The sequence below is a fragment of the Ceratotherium simum genome, chromosome X (assembly GCF_057802395.1).
Source record: "Ceratotherium simum simum isolate JZ-2026a chromosome X, ASM5780239v1, whole genome shotgun sequence".
NCBI lineage: Eukaryota > Metazoa > Chordata > Mammalia > Perissodactyla > Rhinocerotidae > Ceratotherium > Ceratotherium simum.
Window position 1 is genome coordinate 85246031 of NC_141940.1, and position 17097 is coordinate 85263127.

Sequence of the window (17097 nt, forward strand, 5' to 3'; positions counted from 1 at the left end):
TATCTTCTCTCTAGGGGATTCAGCTCCTGGAAAAACAGCATGGGGTACGGGGAATAAAAGGATTAATAAGTGAAGCATGTAAGAGGTGGTAAGCAGCAACGATCGATATCCACAGACCAAGAGGCCACAGAACTCAGAGCAAGGCAGAGAAAAGGGGCGGTTCCGAGCTGGCACCGGGGATGGTGGGGGACTGAAAACAAAAAGTTGGTTTACTCAAGGATTATCCTCTAGAGCCTTTTTTGAGAGGTTTTTTTTTTTTTGGAGGAGAGGGAGGTTATGAGGAAGGGAAGGCTAACGGACCCGAGAACGAAGAGGTCACTAAGACTGCAATAATCCAACCACCAACCCATTCATTGTTCCGCCTAAGAGTGGTGAGCAGTATGCAGAACTGGAGAAATCAGTGCCCTGTGCTCGGATAAGGGTCATACAAGCGTGCAGATCCGAGGAAACGGAAGGCTACTATGGCTCCATCCACAAAGATGGAGTAAATCCAGAGAACGAGAAAGGCTCTATTCAACGACTGCGTCAAAGGGGACCAAGGGAAGAGGGAAACCGGATGGGCTGGGGGACTTGGGCTAAACTCTTCCTTCCTTAGTAGGACTGAGGACGGAGTGATGGGGAAAAACTTTAAGTCGCCCTCTTAAATATGAACCTCAAATATCCATGTAGATAAGGAAAACTCAATGGGACGATAGAATTACGAGAGAAAAAGGAGGAGTATGTCAGAGACAGAAAACCTTGATCTCCCTAAACCTTAGTTCAAACACCACGGGAGTTGGGGAAGCAGAGCCCACCTCAACTCAAGACAAACTAGGGGATTCATTTGGGCCGCAGGAGGGATGGAGAACGAAGGCGGGCCCGCAAAAAGATAAGGGGGAGGGAATCAGCCAGCCGTCTTAGGTTGGTCCTCTCTTCCCCACAGCCCAATTTAACGCCCAATCCCACTCCCCAACGAACTCCAGGGCTCCCGCCCCCACCGTTCCCAACCCGCCCTCTGCGGCGGCGACAACGGAGGCGTTGACCGATTGGCGGGGCAAAGGCGGGCCCACACGAGGCTGAGGCCCGGGAAATGGTGTCGCCTCAACCGACTAGAGACAGAGTGGCCTTCGCCTCAGGTTCGGTTTATCGGCACCTCAGCGTTTCGCCTATCGTCACCTCCTTTACGTCGGGTACCTGAGAGGCGTCACAAAAGCGGACAGCGAACACTTCAGTCTCGGGTGCTGGCCAGACAGACATCAGCTTCCGCCGCCATCTTAACATCAAGCGGACCGACCCTAGTCACTGCCCCCCCACCCCCGAGCTACCTCCACCACCGCCAACGGATCCCACGAGGACGTAACCCTGCTACCGCGAGAACTCACCAGCTAACAACAGCACGAGCCAAAAACGTTGCCGCCGCCTCCGCGGCTGCTGCAGTCCGTGGCCGAACCGCGGCCGCCTCCGCGCGCTCCCGCGAGAACCTCTACCGGACGGGAAAAGCCTGAGCCCAGCCCCTCCCAGACCCCTCCTCCCACCAAAGCCGAAGTCGCTACGGCTCCGGTCTCACCCTACGCCAAGCGAAAAGCAAATGACGCACAACCTCACGAAGCAGCGAGGGGCGGAGCCAATCTGCCGTCGCCGGGTGCCGCATGCGCAGTGAGAACTATCGCGATAATACGTTTTAGTCTCTGCGAGACCTTCCAATACACCGCAGGATCCCGCCCGCGCCTCGCCTGTAGGAAACACGAGACCTCGCGAGACCTGGTCCACCCTCCTAAAAAGGAGAGAGGCGGGGCTTCATGAAAATGACTGGGAGTTTTTAGGGGGAAGGGAGGAACCTCCCGTCCTGCAGGGATCTCGCCTACCACGAGGTTTCCGACCCACTGCGGAGCTGGCTGCCAAACCTCGCGATGACACAGCTCAGCGCCAAATCTCGGCCATGTCCTGAAAACTGCCTCCGCCCCCGATCTAAGGTGTCTAGAGCCTAGTGCTTGAGGAAAATTTAAAAAGTCAACCTGTTTATTCTCACGCTTCCGGGCAGAGCTGTACCAATTAGCCAAACTCCATTCTGGAAGAGGAGCAATGGGTTCCCCCATTGTTACCTGCCTCCAGGAATCACATATTATCCTGGACTAACACATAAAAGACGTTCAATCTCACAATAAGCACGAAAATGCAAACGAAAACAATGACATAACATTTTTTGCCCATTAGATCGGAAAAGAAATTTAAATGACCGATAACATCCAGACTCCTTCCCTCGCCGCACTGCAGGCTAACCTGAATCCATCTTAATCTAACTAAAGGCTCATATCGTTAGTTCTAGCTCCAAAGCCACTAATTTTAACTCCTGAGGCTTTACCTTGGCATAACCAAAAGATCCAATAAAGTGGTTTTCTCCAAACAAAGGAGTCTGTCCTCAAAGGAAAATTCAAGCTTCCAGGGGTTGGGGGGTTGTGCGTGCTTGAAGCTTTTAATATGGCAGTTTTCCCATGTCTAGCCAACAATGTTTCCCCAATAAATCCTCGGATCCAATCTGGCTCGTTTTGTGGACTTTTGTAGCATTGTTTTGTCCATTCTAATTTAAATATTGTTCCTCTAGAGTACATTTTAATAGCTGGTAGTACAAATATTCCCATCTTATCTTTTAAAATATTTTCTCAGTTATTCTTAACCATCTTTTTTCCGGATGAACTTCAGAATCATATTAAGTTCCAAAAACTTGGTACATTTATTGAAATTGCATAAACGGTATAAATCAACATAGGAAAAATGGACATCACTACAAAATTGAGCCTTCCTATCCAGAAGCATGGTATCTCTTCTCCATGTACGCAAACGTTCTTTTATTATATTCCTCAATAAAGTTTTGTAGTTTACTTCTGGGTATTTTTATTCTAGGTAGGTTTTTCTTGCTATTGCGAATGGGGTTTTTTTAGTATTAAATTTTCAAATGCTTATTGTTTTTAGATAGGAAGACTACTGATATTTGCCTATTTACTTTTGTAATCGAACAAATAAAAAATATGTTCACTTTCATTAGTAATCAGGGAAATGCAAATGAAAACGACATACCATTTTTGCCCTTTAAATTGGCCAAAATTACAAAGATTGACAATAATTCGTGTTGGCACAACGGTGGAAAAAAGAGCACTCTCGTACAACATGGAGAGTGTAAATTAGTATAGCCTTTTGGGAAGGCAACTTGGACAAATCTATCAAAATTCAAAATGCATATGCACTTTGACCCAGCGATTACTCTTCTAAGAATTTCTCCTACAGAAATACTCATACATGTGCATGAAACATATATATACAAACCTATTCATTATAGCATTGCTTGTAATAGCCCCCCCCAAAGGGAAACAAGCTAATGTACATCAATCGGGAATTGGGTTAAATAAACTGTAGTACAATCATACAATGCAGCTGTTTATAAATGAGATAAATTTAGATTTCCTGTATAGGAAGATCTACAAGACATATTGTTAAGTTTTTAAAATGCAATTAGCCGAAATGAATATGTGTGTGTGTATAGTACCATTTAGATACCAAAATACACATATACAACGTCTAGTAGTTACCCGTGAAGCCTGCCTGCCCGCCCCTCACCTTCCCCCTCCTCTAAGGCCGCCTTCCTCGACCCCGTGAGAGAAACGCCGAAGGCCCGGCCTCTACTCCCTCTCTAGGGCCACTTGGCCACGGCTAATGCCGGTACCTCGCATCCCCACTGTCGGCCGCTCTTTCGCTGCGCTGCTGGCCGCTGCCCCGCAGCCCCCGAAGATGTGGCTAGCTCTCCTCCGGCGCCGGCCCAGGCCTGAGGGAGGGGAGAGAAGGCAGGATTGAGGGAGGGCTGGAGCAGGCCGCCAGGCCCCTTCAACAGCCTCTCCCGCAGGCTCCCCAAGGCCACCACCTCCGCGCCTCCGCGCAGGGTCCCGTGGGAACAACCCCCTGCGAGGAGCCGAGGATGGCCGCGCGAGCAGAGCCCGCCCCCCAGCCCGGGGGTAGACGCTCACCTCCGCGGCAGTAGCTCCGGGGAGCCCACAGGAGAGTGCCGAGTCTGCGGCCCTGCTTCAGCCCCGCTCCCCTCGCTCGCCCTCCGCCGAAAACCTCCCCCTCCGGCTCTCCTCACACTGGATTTGAGGCTCCACCCCGCGTTCGAGAGGCCCCGCCCCTGCCCCTTGGGAGGGCGCTCCCTCAGCGGTGAAGCGGGGTCCCCTGTAGGCGACTGCGTCTGAGCTACTCCCGGCCCAGCAAACCCAACCACAGAAGATAGTAGGGTTGCTAAGGAATTGGGATTTGATTCGATGCACTCTGGAAGCCGCTGAAGGGTGATGTGACTTGATTTGATTTACGTTTAAAAATTAACAATCCAGCTGCCTTGCAAAGAATGAGGGGCAAGAGGGCAAGCGGGGACACGGTGTGGAGGGCGGGAGACGACGCGGGCGCCGACCACAGTGAGTTTACACGGGCAAACCTTTAGACTTACTTCAGGCACACAGTAAACCCTCAGTAAACATTTTCTTTTTCTCTTTGGTATTATTTGGGGTGGCAGTGCGATTGGCAAAGAGCTTATGAGGATCTACATCTGTGAATGCATAAGAATGAAAAGGATCTGATACCCCTAACTATTAACCGTGCTTCATCTGGGGTGCAGAATGAGATTGGAGGGTGAGAGGAGAGGGGAGTTTTGACTTCAAACTCTAGATACTTCGGTAAGGTTTGAATTTTTAACAAAAAGCATGTATTAACTCAGGATTTTAAAGTATAAAGACAAAAGCACTATCCAAAGTACTCTTGAGACATAGACGAAACAAAAACTGTAATTATACCCTCCAGTTCTAATTCCAACCCTCCAGAACAGTGGTTCATGCCCCGAATTGAGAATCTGATGAATGGATCCACTGCCTGCCAAATATATATATTTACACATAAATTTTTTTGTATAAGCTCAGCTTTATGGAGGCTCCTTTGAGATAGATTGACCCATTAAATATTCTTACAATGTTGTTTTTAATGGGTGAATGTTATTCCGTTGTAATGCTAATTATTTATTTAAACAAGACCCCATGTTTAGGTCTTTTTTTATTATAAGAAATACAGACATGAACTTTGATGTAACCAAATATTTGTATATGTCTAAGATTTTTCTCAAGGAGAAATTTGTAGAAATGGAGTAGCTAGTGTCAAAAGGTCACTCCTCCCAAAAATACAAATCAGGCTCTCCGGAACAGTCCTAACAATGTGCAGTCCCACCTGAAATATATGAGAATTCCAGTTTATTCGGATATTCCCATACTCTCACCAATATTGCTATTATAGTTTTCAAAAAGCCTTTTAATTTAATAAGGCCTTTGATTCTGCTTCTAATCTCTCACAGCATCTGCATTAATTCTAATAATTCATGGTCTCTACTCCTAATTCTAACCCCTACGTTTGTACTGTTAATTCGCAGGCTCCATAAAGTCTAGTTCCCCAACTCCTAGTTCTAAAATCCCACATACCCCACAACCCTAGTTTTAATTTCAGTCTGCAGCAGCCTTTCATTCTCTTTCCAACTCCACTTCTTTTATGGTACTAATTCCAACCAACATCCCCCTACCCACACGCACACCCGTCGTTTCTATTTTTCTTATTGTAGAATATCCAGAAAACATATGAATGCATAGAGAAAATACCTAGAGAAAAAGATAAAAAATTTGTAATCCCACCACCTAGAGAAGACCACTGTTAATATTTTGGTTTTATATCCTCCCAGCCTTTTTCTATGCATTATATATATATTTATAGTTCTAAACAAAAATATTATCATAGCATGTTATTTAACAACCTAGTGAATATTTGCCATGCCATTAAAATGTTCTATAACATCTTTTGTTGTTGTTGTTGTGAGGAACATCAGCCCTGAGCTAACATCCATGCCAATCCTCCTCTTTTTGCTGAGGAAGACTGGCCCTGGGCTAACATCCATGCCCATCTTCCTCCACTTTATATGGGAGGCCGCCACAGCATGGCTTGACAAGCAGTGCATTGGTGCGCGCCCAGGATGCCATCTGGGCCACCAGCATCGGAGCACGTGCACTTAACCGCTACGCCACGGGGCTGGCCCCTATAACGTCATTTTAGTGGCAACATGAAGCATTCCTTTCTTTAATGTGTAATTAGCTTCGTTTTTGTTCTTTTTTCATTTTAAAAGTTTTCCTAATTACACATGAATGAATACATTATTGCAAAACACTGAACACAGATAAATTTAAAGTTCCTTTTACATTCATATACACATAGAAATACTTTTTGTGGTTTTTACTTTTTAAAAATATAAATGGTATCCTATTTTATGTATTGTTCTGTTAATTGCTTTATTCACTTACTATGGCTTGAAGATCTTTCCATGTCAGTAGTAGATATAAATCTACCTCATTCATTTTATGTACTGCATAGTATTCCATTGAATGAGTGTACTATAGTTAACTATTAATAGAGTCACCTGTTGATAAATATATATTTTCAATCTTTTACTATTACAGTGCTATTTTTCCTACTATTAACAGTGCTGCAATGAACATCCTTGTACATGCTTTTTTGTGCATATGCTAAAATATTTCTGTAAGATAAATATGGAAAAGTAGAATAGGTGGCTCAAAGACAGCACATTTTGAAATTTTAATATGTAATACCAAATTACCATGTAGAAAGACTCAGTTTACACCTCCACCAGCAGTGAATAAAGATAACCATTTCCTTAAATTTTTATCCACACTGGGTATTAACCAATCATTTGAATATTTTGCCAATGTGAGGGTGAAAAATGTTGTCTCATTATTTGCATTTCCCTGATTATTAGTGAGGTTAAGGAATATTTTCATATGTTTGTTGGCCCATTTGCTTGTGTTGTTTCGTGACTTGCCTCTGCATATCTTTTATCCATTTTCCAATTGGATCGTTTGGCTTTTTCTTATTGAATTATGTAGTCATATCTAGATATAAATCTTTGTTACATGTGTGGGAAATTTTTTTGCAGACTTTTGCTTATTTTTAAACTTTGCTTATGGGGTCTTTTTGGGTATAGATATTTTAAACGTTGATGTATTCAAATTTATCAGTTGTTTCTTTTATGGCTTTTGCATTTTGAATCTTGCATAAGAACAATAAGAAACATTGTTCTGTATTTCCTTGTAATATTTTAGAATTTTTTATGTTTAGCCCTTTAATTTTCTGGAATTATTTTTTGGTAAACAATTTTCTAAGTCATTAAATATCCTAACAATATCATCTTTAATAGGTGAATATTATTCCATTGTATTACTAATTACTTATTAGTATTTTTCATAGGGCCCTAAACATTTGTTGAACAGATCATTCCCTTTATCAAAAACCAAATTCCTAAGTATATACATAAATTTGAATGTAAATGATTGGTTCAATAGTCCTAAAATTCATACCAGCACCAAGACCACACTTCTTTAAGCACTTGAGCTTTAAATTATTACTTCATATCTTCTGGGGCAAGCCCCTCTTTTTTTCCCCCAAATTTCTTGATTATTCTCATGCATTTTCTTTTCCTGATGAATTTTAAAATTAGCTTGTAAAGTTCTATAAGAATTCCTATCAGGCTTTTGATGACAAATTTATTTCATCAAACGGGTGTAGGATATTTGACAAACCGGTCTTCTATTGCCGTACATTCATGTTTCTAATTGTCCACTGTTATAAGCAGTTCTGTAAAGGACATTTAGAAAAATCTTTGCTCACCACTATGATTATTTAACTACAAAAAATTTCAATAAGGCAAAGCATGTTTCGGGAGGTTGATGGGTATTCCCTAATGTACTTGGAGAGAGATTTTACCAATTTACATTCCCGTGGGGTGTATGGGTGTGTCATTTCCCCATCCTACTGCATGACTAGGTCATTAACAGGTTTTGAACCTTTGAAAATTTGATAGGCTACATATCTCATTTTTTTCCTGATGTAATGTATTTTGTATTTGTTTTCAATTGTTGCATAACAAATTACCACAAATTTGGCAGTTTAAAAGAACACCTTATTGTCTTACCATTCTGTAGGTCAGAAGTCCTGGTGGGCTTGGCTGAGTTCTCTTCTTAGGATCATACAATGCCAAAATCAAGGTGTCCCGGGACTTGGCTTTTATCTGGAGGCTCTGGGGAAGAATCCACTTCCAAGTTCATTCAGGTTGTTGTCAGGATTTAGTTCCTTGCTATTGTAGGATTGACAGCCCTATGCTATCAGCTTCTAGAAGCCACCCACATTTTCCCTCACATGTCCCCCCCATCTTGAAGCCAGTAGTGGCATGCTGTATCCTTCTTTTGCGTGGAATCTCTTTGACTTCTCCTTCTGCCACTAGCCTGAGAAAACTCTGTTTTTGAAAGGTTTATGTGATTAGATTAAGGCCATTGGGATAATCCAGAATAATCTCCCTATTTTAAGGGGAACCTTAATTATATCTGCAAAATCCCTTTTGCCAGGTAATGTAACATAATCACAGGCACGATATCTCATCACGTTCACAGTCTGGAAATTAGGGTGGGAAATCTGGGGAGGGGGGCATTTTAGGATTCTGCCTACCATTGATTTATTTTCCCTTTTTCAAACAGCTACATGAATCATTCTGGTTGTAAAAGATTCAAACATCACAGAAGCACTGTACAGAGAGCAAAACATAAAAGATGTCTTTCACCACCCTTACCCTCACTACCACCCCTGTTTAGATGTAGCCCTTTATATTTTTAGTGCATAATGGGACATCATTTTGTAACTGGCCACCCTACTTACCTTCTTTATCAGTTCTAATAGTTTTTCTATTCATTCTCTTTGGTTTTACAGGTGGATAATGATATCATCTGCATATAATGATTTCCCCTCATCATATTTATAATTCCTATACGCATTTACTTGGCATATTATGTTTTATTGAATTTCTAGAAAAATGTTAAATAGTAGAAGCAACGGTGGGCATCTTTGTCTTTCTCCTGGTTTTAATGACACTTCTAGTGCAGTGTTTCCCAAACTGATGTTCTGGATGATGATAGATTTTTATCTATATTATTATGAACATTTTTCGAACACAGCAAAGTTGAAGGAATTTTACAGTGAACACCTGCATACCCACAACATAGATTTTACCATTAATGTTTTGCTATGCTGGCTTTATCACATAGCTATTTTCTATCACATAAGTATTTTCAAAGAACTATTTCTCAGATTTGTTTTCCTATGCTACCATTTTTTTCCTATTCTCTACTTAATACATTATTATTTTCAGCTTTTATATTTATTAATATCTTCCTTTGGTTCTAAGTTTGTTTTGCTGTTTTCTCTGTAATGGCTTACGTTAAATGTGTGGTTTATTAATTTTCAATCTTTCTTATTTATTTCTAAGAGCATTTAAGGTTATAAATTTTTTTCTGTATTTGTAGTGCTTTCCTTCTCATTAATTTCTAGTCTATAATTTTGGTTTTTATTTCTTCTTTGACCTTGATTTATTTAAAAGTGTTATTTGATTTTTGAAGTGATTCAACTTTTTTTTTTTTCCGGCTGTTTTGTGGCTAAAAGTTAGTTGTATTGCACTGTAGTCCAATAACATGACTTTTATGATTTCTACTATTGGAAATATATGATGCTTTCTTTTGTGACTCAGTGCATGATCAATTTTTGCAAGGGTTGCATAGGCGTTTTTTTAAAAACTTATAAGGTACAACTTATCTGCTTTTCTGTTTTCTTTATATATTTTAATGGAATATTGTTTGGTATGTATATTTATGACAGATTATATTCTTGGTAGATGGTAATCTTTTATCTGTATCTCTCTTTACCGTATTTAATACTTTTTGCCTTGAATACTGATATTTCTAATGTTCATGCTGTCACTCCTATATGTGTATATATATCTTTATTGTTTTTTTCTGATTACAGAATGCCAGGCAAACTTATAAATTATTCAAATAGTTAACAACTGTTAGTATGGTGTATATTCTTCCAGATCTTTTTCTATATATACATTGATATATATATGTATTATAGTATAGATTTTTTAAATCGTAAAAAGGAGGGGAATCATGCTATATATGTTTTACAACTTGCCTTATTGACTTAATATATTTTTGACATTCTTTCTAGGTCAGTGAATATACATCTACCTATTCTTTTTAACTAATCTCTGGAGCTGGCATTTATACAAAGTGCCTGGCTTATCACTATCTTTTTTTTTAATTCAAATATCACTTCAGGGAAGCCTTCCCTAACCCCTCAAAACTGGATCAGGGCACCCTGTAATACACTTTCATGATACTCTGCTATTTTCCTCCCTAGGCACCCAAGACAACTGTACAGTTGTGTGATTAATGTCTGTCCCCCCCAGTACACACACACATACACCCCACACACACACCCTACACTGGACGGTGACCTCCTCGAGAGCAGGGACTATGTCTGTTTTGTTTATATTTGTACTCCAGCACCGAGCACAGTGCCTGGTAATTGTATCTGTTCAATAAATATTTTTTGAAGGAATGAATGAATCAACAACCGTATGAGGCAAGTATTGTGATTATGCCCATTTTTAAGGTTACAAAGCTGTGCTAATTTAAGTAACAGTCACCCTATAAGAAATCCCTTGAGGACCCTCAGAAATAAGTGGGTGAGGTAACGATAGATTATAGGTTTCTTAATATGTCAATACTTAAAGATTTACCTTATTTTTTAACTAGTTGCATAAGGTAGATGCTCCTTTGGATTGTTACTGAGTTTTCATTATTATAGAGTGCTAAAATGAACGTCCTTGTGAATAGCTTTGCACATGTATGTACTTCTGTAAGACAAATGCCTGAAAATGGAATTGCTGCAATGGGTATGCACATTTTACAATTGGAGTGATATTGCCAACTTGCCCTCCAAAAGAGATTATACAAATTTATATTCATAGTACCAGAGTATGAGGGTGTTTTTCCCCTATACCCTTGCCAAAGCTATGTATTTTCACTCACTTTTTCTGTGCTAATCTGATACAAGGTGATACGTCATTGCTTTCATTTTCATGTTTTTGATTTTTAGTGAAGTTGACCATCTTTTAATTTGTTTCTCAGCCATTTGTATTCTTCTTTTTTCAAATGTGTAGCCTGTTTGTGTTGCTTGCCCATGTTTTTACTGAATTTAGTATTTTCTTATTGATTTGAAATAGCTCTTTTTATATTATGGATAATAACCCTTTGTCTTCCTGTCACAAATGTTTTCCTCAGTTTGTTATTTGTCTTTTAACCTTGTAAATTTGTTTCTCAGAATATACAAATTTAAAATTTTTTATATAATCAAATTACTTCATTTATAATAGTTGGCATATGTGCTGTACTTCAAAAATCTTTACCTACCTCAAGATTGTAAAACTCCTTCTCTGTGTTTTCTTCTAGCACCTTTATGGTTTTAATTTTTACCTTTAAATACTTGTCCTATATGGGTTTTATTTTGATGTACAGTACAAACGTAGGTTTACAACTTTAATTTTTCCCAATAGCTATCCAATTGTTACTATATAATTATTGAATAGACGACATTTTACTCATTCATTTGAAAAGCCCCCTTTATCAAATACTAATTTCCTAGATATTTTGGAGTCCATTTCTAGAATCTTCTTTTCCATTGTGTAATGGTTAAGAGTGCAAGCTCTGGAGCCAGAATACCTGGGTTTGTACCCAGCTCTGCCATTTACAGTTTCCACATCTGTAAAATGGGAATAATAGTACCCACATCATAGGGTTGTGATTACTAGATAAGTTAATTTATGTACAATTATTAGAACAGTCCTGGCGCGTAAGAAGTACTGGTGTTTTTGTAATATTTATTATTTACACACGTTTATTATTTTATCATTTTTCATAGTAAATAATCACATCATCTGCATATGATGATATTTTTATCACCTTCTTGTAGAATGACTTCTAAGCAACTTGAATAATTTGCAGATGACCTATAACAACTCTGCTTATCCTCCACTCTTATATTTCATCCAAATTAGGCATCTCAACTCTAGGCAGTTAGGGAGGGAAAGGAAAGGAAAGGAGAGAGGAGGAATAAAACTGTCCCTATTCATAGATGACATGATTGTCTACACAGACAATTCCAAATAATACACACACACACATCCCTAGAACTAATAAGTGAATTTAGCAAGGTTGCAAAATGCAAGGTCAACACACAGAAATCAGTCACATTTCTATATGATAGCAATGAACAATACTATTTATAATAGCTCCAAAAAATGAAATACTTAGGTAAAAATCTAACAAAACATGTACAGAATGTATATGCTGAAAACTACAAAATGCTGGTGAAAGAAATCTCCAAAGGCCTAAATAACCAGAGAATCATACCGTGTTTATGGGCTGGAACACTCAACACATTAAAGATGTTAGTTCTCCCTAAATTGATCTATAGATTTCATGCAGTTCCTATCAAAATCCCAGCAAGAACTTTTGTAGATACAGATATGTTGACTCTAAAATTTATATGGAAAGGCAAAGGAAGTAGAATAGCCAAAATGATTTTGAAAGGATTAATAAAGTTGCAGGAATCATACCACCTGATTTTGACTTACTATATAGCTACAGTAATCAAGACAGTGTGGTATTGGCAAAGGGATAGACATATAGATCAATGCAACAGAATAGAGAATGCAGAAATAGAACCACACAAATATGGTCAATTGATTTTTGACAAAAGTGCAAAGAATTCAATGGAGAAATGACAGTCTTTTCAACAAATGATATTGGAACAATTGGGCATCCATACAAAAGTAATGAACCTTGACCAAAACTTCACACCTTATACAAAAATTAACTCAAAATGGATCATAGATCTGAATGTAAATCATAAAACTATAAGATTTCTAGAAGAAAATATAAGGAAACAGAATACAAAATGGTAGAGCCATCCTGGAAAACAGGCAGCTTCTTATAAGGTTAAATATAAACTTATCATATGACCCAGCAATCCCAATCCTAGGTATTTACCCTAGAAAAATAAAAACTTATGTTCACACAAAACCTGTACATAAAAGCTTAAAGTATTCTGTTCATAATCACCAAAACTTGGAAATAGCCCAAATATCCTTTAAGGGATGAATGAATAAACAAACTGTGGTACATTCACCCAGTGGAATACTACTCAGCAATAAAAAGGAATGAACATGCAGCAACTTGGATGAATCTCAGAGGTGTTCCGCTGAGTGAAAGAAGATGATCTCAAAACATTACATACTGTGTGCTTCCATTTATATGTCATTTTTGAAAGGACAAAAATATAGTGATGGAGAACAGATCAGTGGTTAGGAGTAGGGGGAGAGTATGACTTCAAAGCAATAGCATGGTGGAGTTTTATGGGGTGATGGAACTGTTCTATATCCTGATTGTAGTGGTGGTTACATGAATCTATGCATGGTTAAAATTCATGGAACTATACACAAAAAAATCAAATTTACTTTATGTTAATTTAAAAATAAAATAAAAGAAATGATGCTAGAATTAGAATGACACCTGCTATGTGTGCTGGGTCAGTACACAACTGTAGTTTTGTTTAACCATTTTTTATCCTTACAATTTCTTCTGCAAATTCTAAGCTCACTATAGAATATCCTGAGTACAACAGATAGGCGTCTGTACTCAGACTAGTTAACCCTGTCATGTCCTACAAGGTGCATCAATTAGAATTCTTTCAGTTGCAGGTTGTAACAGCAAAGCCAACACAAAGTGGATCAACCAATTAGGCCATTTTATTATCTCTCAGACATAGAGGGATTCAAGAGTAGGTAATTCAGCAGCTCAGCGACATCATTAAGAACCCAGTTTCCCTCCATCCTGTTCCACTATCCTCAGCCTGTTGATCCTTCGCCTTACAATCCCAAGATGGCCATAGCTACTCAGGCATCACATGGTCATACACTAACATCAAGAGTCTGGAAGAAAGAACATAACAGTCATGTGTCTCTTGTTAAGACCAAGAGAAACTTTTCCCAGGCACCCCTAGTAGACATCCCCTCTTATCTCAATGGCCAGAAATCATGTCTCACGCCCGTGCCTAAGCCAATCATTTGGCAAGGGAAATAGAATAACCACTCTGTGTTGGTTACCGGTCCATGACAAATTAATGCAGAAATTGACTGAGTAATTGTCATATCTTTTGAATATAATGAAAATTGGGGCTGGTATTTTGTGGATCTTCATTTGAGAATCCCAGTTCCTGTGATACACAAGGTCACCCTAAATATCAACAAAAATGGGGGCTCTATTAGGGAGGAAGAAAGTGAAGGATGGCCGTTGGATAGGGTACCAACAGTGTGAGCCACGCAAAAAACATTGGGAATGATGTTGCTCCTAGAAACCCTGGAAAATTCCAGACAAGAACAGAATTTGGGTCCAGCACTGTGGAGCAGGGTCTCCTTTTGGCTTCACTTGCTCACCCACGTGCAGTGCTACCACTCCCAGGGAGTAGAGTCTCAAGCAATGAGGTGGAGTTGTGCCTCTCCTGAGAAGTCACACCCTAAAACCTGTTTCCCAGCTGGCCTAACATTACCTATGTTTTTTCTGATATCAGAGAGTTTTCCTTAGAAGGCTATAATTGGCCTACATCTGCCATTCTTGCTCATAACAGCAAAAACAAAAACAAAAGAGCAAAAAAATCCACTTGACATGCCAAATTAGGCACATCCAGCCAGCTGGCCACAGCGACTGACTCTGTAGCCTGTGATAGGGGCTTTAAAACTTTTTTGAGCCCAATTCACAGAGTAAGAAACATATTTGACATCACAAATCAGTACATGCACGCCTGTGCACATATGCACACACACGTCTGAAACCCATGTTTCACAAAACAGTGTTTACTGTGTGTAGTGCACTCTGTTTTTTAAAAAATGTATTCATTTTTTTCATTTGAAAAAATGCTTATCTCATCCCACTAAATTAATTTCACAGCCCACCAATGAGTTATGCTCTGTAGTTTGGAAAGAAGTGCACTTAAGTGGGGAGATGTAATGCTTCTCAATTCCAAAGACCTTTAGAGTGGCTACCAGTAGCTCCGTGTGGGATGTTGTGGCTCCCTCTGTATCTCCCACCAAGGACTTGATCCCTAACCCAGGACAATTCTTCTGCAACCTTATCTTTTTCTGCATAAGCTTCCCTGACCTTAGAGCTCTGGCCTCCTAAATCAGCTGCTTTAGCATGAGAGAGCCAGAGGCCCTCCAGGCTGTTCATGGAGCCTGAGTTGCCCTAGCAACACTTGGTTGTAATTGACTCCCGCTGTCACCTGCTCCAGCCTAGTCTGCTTCTCCACACTGCAGGCTGTAGCCCTCTTTTCTCCTGCCTTTCATAACAGTTTCTCTATTCTCATTACATAGACAGATGTCTTCTCATCCCTCCCCCTCCTGATGGATGGTCGATTCTTGGCACACACCTCCTTGGCGCTCTCTACATTACCAAATACTCGCTCTGACATGATTAAACACTCACAAAGATGGATGATTTGCATTTCTTTCAGACCACAAAAAATTTCTAATGCTGGTCAATTTAAATCAGAGATCACAAACCCAAATACAGGCAGGTCGCACAAAAATCTTAGGTGGGGACTGTGCCCCTTCCTAAAAGAAGCAGTGGCTACTCCATCCAGCTAATTTTGCCATACAGACATGCACATCCACATGGCCAGAATCTTCCAGCTTTTCTAGAGAAGCCATAAAATCTGCGCTTTTATATGAACCCTACCAATTTTTATATGCTGACAAGTCATTTTTAAAATATTTTTAAAAATTATTATGGGCCAAATCAAACACATCTGTGGACTAGATCTGCTCAGCAGGCTACCAGTTTGCAAGCTCTGTTTTGAGCTCTCTCTGTCTTGCATTTGGACTTGATGTCTTCTGTCATCTGGGGCCAAAATAAAAACCCCACCAATAACTGGGCTTAAATTAGCTCTAAAGATCTCTCCCTCCCGGATGGCCACAATAATCAGGCAAGACTCTTAAGAGATGTTCACGGGGTGAAACCAGTAGGTTCCACTGTTTCTACTGGGTACTGGAGCACCCATTTCTACATATTACTGTGTTCCAGTTTGTTCCAGTGATGCAGTGAGAATGTAAGGTCGGCCACTGGAGAAAGCCCTGGCATCTTGGGGAGGGAGCCCTTCTCTCGGTTCTTCCCCTTTGACCATATTTATTAGTTACGTGGTTTCCTTTTCTAGTATTCCCATCTGTACGAGAACTAGAAACTTCTGCCATTTCAGGAGTATTGGGAAGAGAGCTTCCCAGCACCCCCTGTGATCCGCCTCCCTCCGTTTCACTCACTACCTCCTCCCGGCAGTGACTGATGGGTGAGATTCCAAAATGTAATTGAGGGCTTGTTGCTCAGCCCCTGCTGAGCTCCCTGCTCTCTATTTTTTCAGAGCTGATTTGCCTATAGCATGCTTGTGTCCTCCTCTCTGCCCCTCCATGTGATCAGTCCCACTAGGGCGAGCTCAGCGGGGTGAGGGTCTGCTGGACAGACCCATCTCTATTCCCTCAGGAAGGTGCAAAAGTGTAGGCTTGGGATGAAAAAGTTGAAAACATGATTCAGGTTGAAGGCCACAGACCCATTCTCCAAACCAGTCTTGTCAACAATAAATCTCAACATTCTGATCCCTCTTTGACTCCTGTGTCTATTCAGGGGAGAGAGTGTTGTGATTATAGAACCTTTAGAGAGACCCCATGGTATGTGGGTAGAGAAAACTTGAGAAATTGATACAATGACTGACGTTTGAGATCTAGAGTAACATTTGAAGGAGGCAGTTTCTTTGTGTGAGTGTGGTGGCTGCTTTTTTTTTTCCATAAGGACAGGCCTTAGAAAGCACTGGCTGTGCACCTCATTGACTTTGGGAGTTTGTAGCAGTTTATATTATGATTGGTGCCTGCAGGCACACAACTGCTTTTAATAGACAGCTGTTTTAGAAAGCACAGGCCTCATAGGTTTTTGACCTTACAACTGTGGCTGGTGTCTAAAAGAAGGTGGACCCAAGTGGACCCTAATGAGAAAAGATTGTTGATGCTTTTGTGGCTGGGACAAGGATTAGAGTATCAGGAAAAGA

The 17097-nt window shown here is 40.3% G+C and overlaps 1 protein-coding gene across 13 annotated transcripts in view; it reads right to left on the reverse strand.

Moving 5' to 3' along the window:
- Nucleotides 1-4089, reverse strand: part of HUWE1 (HECT, UBA and WWE domain containing E3 ubiquitin protein ligase 1) — a 150697-nt gene extending 146608 nt beyond the window's left edge. For 8 of the 13 annotated variants that reach the window (XM_087426894.1, XM_014779713.2, XM_087426897.1 and 5 more), the window contains exons 1-2: nucleotides 3996-4089; nucleotides 3698-3796 (exon numbers count right to left, since the gene is read on the reverse strand). The gene's annotated coding sequence lies outside the window, so the exon portion shown is untranslated. Of the gene's footprint in view, nucleotides 1-1173; nucleotides 1239-1361; nucleotides 1511-3697; nucleotides 3797-3995 lie in introns of those variants that run through there. The other 5 variants (XM_087426904.1, XM_087426902.1, XM_087426903.1 and 2 more) reach the window with 2 other exon arrangements.
- Between the last annotated feature and the right edge of the window lie 13008 nt (nucleotides 4090-17097).